The following is an 8,837-nucleotide window of genomic DNA, read 5'->3' as shown; positions in this document are numbered from 1 at the left end:
AAGCTGGAGTGGCATCCACTTCCATAATAGCTTGCCTCTGGAAACCCTATGAACCTGGAGAAAGGACAAAAGTTACATAGCTGTCCAGTACTTTCATTCATAGGGTCACTATGAGTCATTACGACTCAACAGCACTTAAAAAGAACAACAACGTGTGTGTGTGTGTGTGTGTGAATATTAAAAAATCAATCGACTATTTGGATCACAAAGTCAAGGAACTCTTTGGCAAAGGAAAATAATAAGGAAAAGATAGGATTAATAAGGAAGGAAAAAATAAGTCCATCTAAAATGTCTACCATCTGTTTAGTAGGAGTTAAAGAGACACCAGAGAGAAAAATTGGTTGAATTCGTTTAAAACATCAGTTAATCATTTTCCTTATCCAAGAGACAAGTGTCTGTTGGTAGAAAAGACCATAGGGTGCTCAAAATGAGTACAATCTTCTCGTTGCTGTGGGGTTGGAACCAATACAAAGTTGACCTTCCACTGGGTTCCTGAGTCTGTAAATTTCTTAAGAGGAGATTGTCCATCTCCCCCCCACCCCCAAAGCTGCTGGTAGATTGCAACAACCGTTAACAGGACACCTTGTTATGAACTACGTGACCAGAGCTTCCCAGTGATGGAATAACTGCCCCTGATCACAACTTTCCAGAGTCCCAGAAAGAAATGAAAGACCTTGGATGATTTCAAGGAGAAAAATATACTCCGTAAGAGTCAAAATGTTAAAATAACACTGGATTCTCCACAGCAGCATTGTAAAATTAAAGAATGAAGTCGTTCAAAATTCTGAGTAAGTATAATTTTTAACCTATAAAGCTACCACAGATAGGCTACTAATCAAAATGAGGCTAGAATTGTCAATGTATAAAATTATCAGAAAGATATTTCCTCTCCTCTCCTTCTTGGAAAGCAGGTAGAGCACATGCTCGACTTTGAAAGAAGGAAATGATCAATGAGTAAGAAAGCTATGAGACCCAGAAAGCAAGGAATTCAGCAAGGAACAACGAAAAAAATTCTCACGGTAATAAAAAGGAACTTTTCTAGAATCTAGAGAGCAACCTGTCTGGTTTTTGACTCTTCCAAGGGGGCTCGTGTGCTCGCTCTCACTCTCTCTGCTCCTACACGCAAGCGTGCACGTGCACACACACACACACACACACACACACACACACACACGTAAATGTTTATGAAAGTTACTTATTTAACAAGTCAGTGTATATGAAAGAATTGCAGTGTAAAGTGCTGATGAAAAAACATTGCAAACTAAAACAATGAGAAAATTATTAACTCTTGGAAAAACAGTTAACATGAAAGAAAATATAATCATAGTAGCCTGTATTGTCAGCAGTGAATGATACTTACATAATGAAAATGGCTAAAACACTTGAAATTGGATTTAAATACGAATCAAGACAATGCACAGAAGAATTGACAGCTTTGAATTACGGTGCTGGTGAAGAATACGAAATATATCCCAAGCTCACAGAAGAATGAATACGTCTGCCTTGGAAGGAGGATAGCTAGGATGTTCCTGACGCTCTCTGGACTTGTCAGTAATGCTAGTTCCTGGAGAGGGACAGCATGCTAGGCCCAACAGAGGGTCAGTGAGAGAGGAAGCTCATCAGTGATCTAGATTGGTACAGTGGCTCTGCCCGAGTGGTGGCTGAAGGCGGCGTGGCACTGAGCGGCGGGGACAACCCGGCAATGGGTGGTGGGGACAGCCCGGCACCGGGCAGTGAGACCTCTGGTCTATGTGGTGTCCCTGTGTATCAGGGCTGACTCAGTGACAACACACAGTGTGGAAACTACACTGGAGACTGGACGTCTTACAATGAGCTTAGCTGACAAGCCGGGTATCCATGAGTCAAGCAATAAATCTGTGTATGGCTTTGAACTTGTAATGTGGGTGTAAGTTATTTGAAGCTCAAAGCTGTTGTCCTTGAGCCAATTCTAAATGGCAGTGACCCTCTGTGTCACAGAGAAGACCCAAGGGGATTTCTCAGCTGTGATTATTACAGAAGCTCATAGCCAGGTCTTCTTTCCAGGGTGGCCTCAGTGAGATTGGAACCAGCAACCTTGAACCTGAGGCCTCTCTCCTCCCTGCCCGTGGAGACATTCAGCTAATGATCTCATAGTAATTAGGCCAGTTCCATTTTCTTAAGAATTTCTCTACAGACGTGCCACGAAACTTGGTAGATGAGGCATCCCAAGACCTGCAGTCCCTTAGCAGCTGCCTATGAATAATTAAGGATGAAGTGATTCTTCTCCAATTCAGAAGACACCATCTTGGCTTCAAGTCCCTGGGAAGCCCTGGGGTAAGTGCCCGGCCAGCAGGAGAAAGGGGGCAGTGAGGAGTGGACAAGAGTGTCCGAGAGGGGTTCCCGGGATGGCAGGCATTCACTTCCACTCTGAACGGTCACCATGATACCGGAGCTGCTGTGAGCAGATACTGGATGGATTCCACGGGGCCCTCTGGGATGGAGGCTGGAGGGAGATCCGGGTACCAAGCTTCTGCAAAGCAACTGTACGATGTTCTTAGAGCAGTGACAAAATCACAGAAAACCAGTGCTTCAGAGAGCAAACCAGTTCTGGGGACAGCTTCCCGGAAGCCCTTTGATGCCGTAAAAGAGCAGCAAGACGAAGAAGTGGAGCCACTAAATGAAAAAATAAAGTGGCAGCAATGAAGTTGTGGCCAGGCGCCACTGAGCTGACACGCTCTGCGGCTCGTCCTGACTTCAGAGGCACAGCTAGAAAATAATGCCGTGGCAGCCAGGGGTTGTGATTTGACTGAAAGTTTAGAAAACAAATTTGTTTTCATTCAATCACCGATACATCCTTTATGTTACAAAAGTGATGAAAATATTCACAGTAAAATCCCAGTTTCCCCACTTTCTCTCATTTCTACTGGTCCCTGGGTCCTTCTCCTTTCTGGTTTAAAGTGCCGCTGAATAATCTCCCCGCCAGTGCCTGTCGCGGGGAACAGAAGGTACTCGCTGATGTTCTCGCCCTCAGGTGTGTCCAGGGCACGAGCCATCCTCGCCACCCCAGGAAAGGCTCTGCACAGCCCTTAAGTCAAATGGCAGGGGACTGGCCCTCTTCCTACGACAAGTAATTGGTAGATTTGAACCACCCATCTTGGAGTCGGCAACACAGCTTCCTACCCACTAGGCCATCAAAGGGTAAAACTATTCCCTCCAGCCAAGTACCTCAGAAAGCAATTTAATTACCCAATTAAGTAATTAATGAATATATTCTTAAATAATGTATTCTATTACTTATGTATAAAATATAATAACCAAAACAATTTGTAAGTTTATCTTTTATTTCAGTGTATTTATTATAGTCTCTAATAAATTATGTATAATTATGTTATAAATTATATAAGATAATGTTAATACATTAATAGATATTTCATGTCATATACAGTCATTCTTCATTATTTGCAGATTCTGTTCTTTTCTGATTCCACATTTCAGAACGCTGGTGGCCTAGTGGTAAGGAGTTGCACCTCCAGCCCAAAAGCAGATGGTTTGAATCTACCAGCTGCTCTGAAGAAGGAGGCGGAGGAATCTCCTCCAGGGCATTTACAGTCTCTGAAAACCCTGTGGAGGGCCAGCTGTCAGTCAGTCCAACTCCACAGGAATGAACAAAACGACACATTACAGAATCCAGCTAACATGAAACCAAACCCACCGTTGCTGTGAGCTGCTATCAAGGACAGTCCGGCTCGCTGTCATCCTCACACAGCAGCGCTGACCCCGGCCTAGCCCGTCCATCTTTATCTTCTTGGACGTACTTACACCCACTCTCATAATCGCTGTGTCAGTCCTTCTCATTGAGGGTTTTCCTCTCCTTCACGGACCCTCTACTTTTTTAAGAATGATGTGCCTTTCCAAGGAGTTGCCCCTCTTAACAACTTGCCCAAAATATGTGAGAGGAAGCTTCACCATACTTGCCTCTAAGGAGCAGCCTGGCTGTTGCTTTATCTAAGACATATCTGTTTATTCTTTTGACTCTTCATGGGATATTCTGTACCCTGTTCCAACACTACAACCCAAAGGCAACACTTTTTCTTCTGTCATCCTTATTCATTGTCCAGCTCTCAGATGCACAGCAGGTGATTGAAAAGACCATGGTTTGAATCAGATGCACTTTGGTCTTTAAATTGACATCACTGCTCTTCAGGACTTTGGAATGGTCCATGACAGCAGACTTTGCCAAGGCAGCACCTGTCCTGATCTCCTAACTGCTGGCACCAAGAGTTTTGATTTGGGATCCAAGTAAGGTGAAACCATTGACAGCTTCCATCTTTTCTCCATATATCATGATGTTGTTTATTGACCAGTGGTGAAGATTTTTGTCTTCTTGATGATGAGATGTAATCCATATTGAGGGTTGTAGTCTTTGATCTTCTGGAGCAAACACTTCAAGTCCTCCTTACTTTGAGAAAGTAAAGTCATATTATTTGCAGAATGTAGGTTGTTGATGAGTCTTCCTCTAATTCTGATGCCATATTCTTCTCTATAGACTCCAAACTCTCAAATTATTGGCTCAGCATACAGATTGAATAGGTTTGGAGAGAGAATACAATCCTGGTGCACACCTTTCCTGACTTCAAGCTAAGAGTCAATATCTACTCATGGTGAGCCCTCACTGGGTTTCTGAGGAGGTAAATCTTTATAGGCAGACAGAAACTATCTACTTTTCACCCTCAGAAGAGCTGGTGGATTTGAACTGACAACCTTTCGGTTAGCAGCTAAACATAAAATGCACTATGCCACCAGAGATCCTAGAGAATTCATTCACTTGATAGAGTTTTGTTGTTGTCGTCCTTAGTTGACGTGTGACTCACAGAATGTGACTCAGCGACCCAATGAACAAAGGATCTGAACCCTGTTCTATTCTGTGCCGTCCTCATTAACTCCGAATCAACACTCCTTGGGCTTCCACACAGCACAGTAACGTGAGAAGCAGCTTTAGGATGTTTAATTCAAAGCAAAACTTTGCACTGGAAAGATTGTTCACTAGTAAATAAGTTCTAGGGAGGGGGAAAGCTGTGCTCTTAAAATAAATTTTTAAACTACTGATGGATTCTGAATAATTATTTCCTCTTATCTGTTCAATCATCTTTGAATTAGAAAAGAATGGAGCTGGGGGGTTTTGTGTGTTTGGGGTTATTGTTTTGTTGTTTTATTATTATTACTATTAAATTTTATTAGTTTTAATGAACATTTACAGAGATTTTGGGTTTTCATTCCTTCATTGTTGCACTGTTGTTGTTTTTTTAATGTAAAAAGTAAAGATAGATTCATTAGTAAGTTACATCCCAAAGGGATGGACCTTCTTCCTTGAACAGAAATATGGAGGTGGTGGTTGTTTTAAGTGCCATCAAGTCACCTGCAACTCATAGCGACCCTATGTACAACAGTTCTGAAGCCTGCCCTGTCCTGAGCCAGTCTCACTGACTCTGATGCACCTACCGTCATTGCCCTAGTTACTGTATTAATCCATCTCATCCGGAATATGGAGGAGGGCTAACTTAAACTGGCTGTTGTTTGGTAAATATGGGACTTTTCCTGGAAGTTCCTTAAGAACAAATGAGGGCACTTTCCACTAGATGGCGTTACAATCACATAATTAGGGGCAGAAAGACACCGGAGATCAAGGCCCAAAACCACCTTGTCCTGATTCTCAGGCTGATGAATTCTCCACCACCCCTGCCCCCACTCTCCATTTTTAGAGTTCAGTGTGTGTATGTTTGTTGTTATGGACACAGTGAAAGCTCACTGTTGAAAAGTTGTGAAGAGGAGAAGGAAGGCCATCAAAGAGGGGCTCTCAAAGGGGGGGTCTCTCAAAGGGGCACCCTTACTTGCCACCCTGCTAACCCTTAGCCACCAGCACTATACCAGGTAGTGCGCTAAGTGCTTGGGCACTTTATTTCATTTTACCTGGATGAGAGGGGAGAGGTCCAAGATAATGCTTCCAAAACCAGAACCTATCACCTTCAAGTTGCTTCCAACTCATTGAGACCTGTGTGGTAGAGTAGCACTGCCCCGTGGAATTTTCCAGAGCTAGAAAACTTTATGGACACAGATTGAGATGTTGCTATCCTTCAAAATAGCGGGTGGGTTCAAACCATCAACCTTTTGCTTAGCAACCAAGTGTTTAATCACTGTACCACCAGTGTTCCTCCTTCCAGGTTCATACAGCTAGAGATGGGCAAAGTAGGATTCTGGTACCCTGAGCTAGCCTGACTCTCGAACCACAGGAGATGTCTCACGTTCATTACCTGGGAAGGAGGGCAGATCCAGAACTGCAAAGATGCCACAAAATGTAAAGGCACTTTGTGATTCCAAAGGTTGTCACGATGGCTAACATTCAGATTACCTTCTGTTGGCCCCACCACACCTATTTACTAGAGAAAACCATGGAAGCAGGACTGCATAGTTAAGCCTTCAATTATATTTTCCAATTTCTCAGAAAATTCATGGCTTTTCAACATAAATGAAATTAAATGAAATGGACTTAACTATGGAAAAATCATAGCACACAATTCTGAGAGGACAGTTATTTCAAGTAATTTTAGAAAGTATTTTCTAAAGTAATCCTTTGACTATAGACATTTAGCAGAATGCATTGTTTTTTTAAAAAAGGTATTCATTTTTTAGTTGTGGAGAATATATATACAGCAAAATACACACCAATTCAATAGTTTCTATGTAAACAATTTTGTGACACTGGTCACATTCTGTGAGTTATGAAACTAACCTTACTCTCCCTTTCTGAGCTCTTCTCCCCAATTAATAGAAACTCTAGCTAAATTTTTTAGTTGCTATTGTAAGTTTATTATATATATGCATATATTGTTGTTGTTGTAATGTGCCGTTGAGTCTCTTGCGACTCATAGCGACCCTATGTACAACAGCCCTAAACTCTTTTCTGTCCTGTGCCTATCTCATTGTCTCCAACACACTCATCCCGATTACCCCAGTCACCAATCCATCTCCTAGAGGGCCTTCCGCTCCTGCACCTGCCCTCCACCCTCCCAAGCATGATGTCCTTCTCCAAGGACCCAACATGACCAAAGTATGTCAGACGAAGCCTCAGAACCCTTGCCTCCAAGGAGCAGCCTGGTTTAACCCTCTCCAGGATGAATCTGTTTGTTTTCTTAGCAGTCCATGGTACCCTTAATACTCTTCTCCAACATCAAAGCTCAAAGGCATCAATTATCCTTCTATCCTCCTTAGTCATTGTCCAACTCTCTGACGCATAACAAGTGATTGCAAAGACCATGGCCTGTATCAGATGCACCTTAGTCTCCAGAGAGACACCGTTGCTCTTCAGTACTTTAGAGAGGTCCCTAACAGCAGACTTTCCTATCGCAATACGTTTTTTGATTTCTTGGCTACTGGTGCCAAGAGTGTTGACTGTGGAGCAAAGCAAACTAAAGCTGTGAACAATCTCAATCTCTGCACCATCCACCCTGGTGCTGCAATTGGTCCAGTGGTGAGAATCTTTGTCTTCTTGACATTGAGCCTCAATCCATACTGAAGGCTGCAGTTCTTGACCCTCTACAGCAAGCGTTTCAGGTCCTCAGTTTCAGCAAGCAGGTTTGTGTCATCTGCATAACGCAGATTGTTAATAGATCTCCCACCAATCCTGACACCACATTCCTCCTCATAGAGCCCAGCCTCTTGGATAATCTGTTCTGCGCACAGGTTAAAAGGTATAGAGATAGGACACATCCCTGGCGTACACCCTTCCCAATTTTGAACCATGCAGCGTTCCCTTGCTCTGTTCTGACTGCCTCCTGGTCCAAGTATAGGTTTCACATTAGCATGATCAAGTGTTCTGGGATTCCCATTCTTCTCAGAGTCAGCCACAGTTTGTTGTGGTCCACACAGTCAAACACCTTTGCATAATCAATGAAGCACAGATAGACATTCCTCTGGTACTCCCTGCTTTCAGCCAAGATCCATCTAACATCAGCTACAATATTCCTAGTACCACGACCCCTTCTAAACCCAGCCTGGACTTCTGGCAGTTCTCTGCTGATGTACTGTTCTAGTCATTTTTGGATAATCTGCAGTAGAATCTTGCTTGCATGTGAGATCAACGATATTGTTCTGTAGTTTCCACACGTTGTTGGGTCACCTTTCTTTGTAATGGGAACAAATATAGATCTCTTCCAGTCAGTTGGCCAAGTGGTTGTTCTCCAGATTTCTTGACACTTCCTAAACCACATGCCTCTGGAAACTCTATGAACTTGGAAAAATGATAATAATTATAGAAAGGCTTCAGGCCTTTTGTACATAGGGTTGCTATGAGTCGTGCTCGACTCTATGACAATAAACAACAAACAAGCGTCTCCTCGATTCAAGGCCTAGGCCACGCAAGTCCTCCACAGGAGCAGCAGTTTACTGGTCTCCTTCCTTGGATGGTGGGCACCCCGGCCCATGGAACTCACGGAGCAGCTGGGCTGTTCCTAGGCACTTGCTCACTGCTGGTAGCCCACACAGATATGTCTGACTTCGTCTCCAACCCTTCCTTTGCCTTGGTTTCTTGGTAACCTTTAGGTCTGTAAGAAGTGTGACATCTGCGATGCCGGTGAAGCATCAACTCTGTAAAGTAGCCTCCTCATCAGCAAGCATTTAGAAATCCCAGTAGTGTGGAACAGCTCACGCCCTTGGCCAACTCACTCAGAACTTGAATTTGCTCTTCCTTTTTGGTTTTCTGACTCCAGCTCTTTTTTTTTCTTCTATATTTTATTAATTTTCATAAACATTTACAGAGATTTTGGGTTTCCATTCATTCATTGTTGCACTATTCTCTCTACCCT

The sequence above is a fragment of the Elephantulus edwardii genome, unplaced genomic scaffold, assembly GCF_000299155.1.
Source record: "Elephantulus edwardii isolate Elephantulus edwardi_28Jun2011 unplaced genomic scaffold, EleEdw1.0 scaffold00006, whole genome shotgun sequence".
Lineage (NCBI taxonomy): Eukaryota > Metazoa > Chordata > Mammalia > Macroscelidea > Macroscelididae > Elephantulus > Elephantulus edwardii.
The sequence above is the reverse complement of the archived record's forward strand: the minus strand, read 5'-3'. Positions refer to the sequence as shown.